We start from the raw sequence: 295 nt of genomic DNA on the forward strand, positions 1-295 counted from the left end.
GGACGGTACTGGCAAAGGAGGAGCGTCTAGAAAGTTGTCTCTGACTGGAAGGTGAGAGTATGCCGGTGTGCTGTGAGAATGCTCTAGAATGTTCTAGACTAGAGCTGCAGATGGGATGGAGGAAGAGAGTGGTGGGAGGGGAGTCTGAGAGGGGAAGTGGAAAGGACAGGTAGGGCAGGATGGACCTCTGAGGGGACAAGGCCTGGCTGCAGGGTAGGGAGGAGCAGGGCACTCGTCCTGAGAAGACGTTCCTTCTCTACTCACTCAGCAATCCCATGCTCCCCCCCCCCCCCCA

Source organism: Myotis lucifugus, unplaced genomic scaffold (assembly GCF_000147115.1).
Source record: "Myotis lucifugus unplaced genomic scaffold, Myoluc2.0 scaffold_2254, whole genome shotgun sequence".
Taxonomy (NCBI): Eukaryota; Metazoa; Chordata; class Mammalia; order Chiroptera; family Vespertilionidae; genus Myotis; species Myotis lucifugus.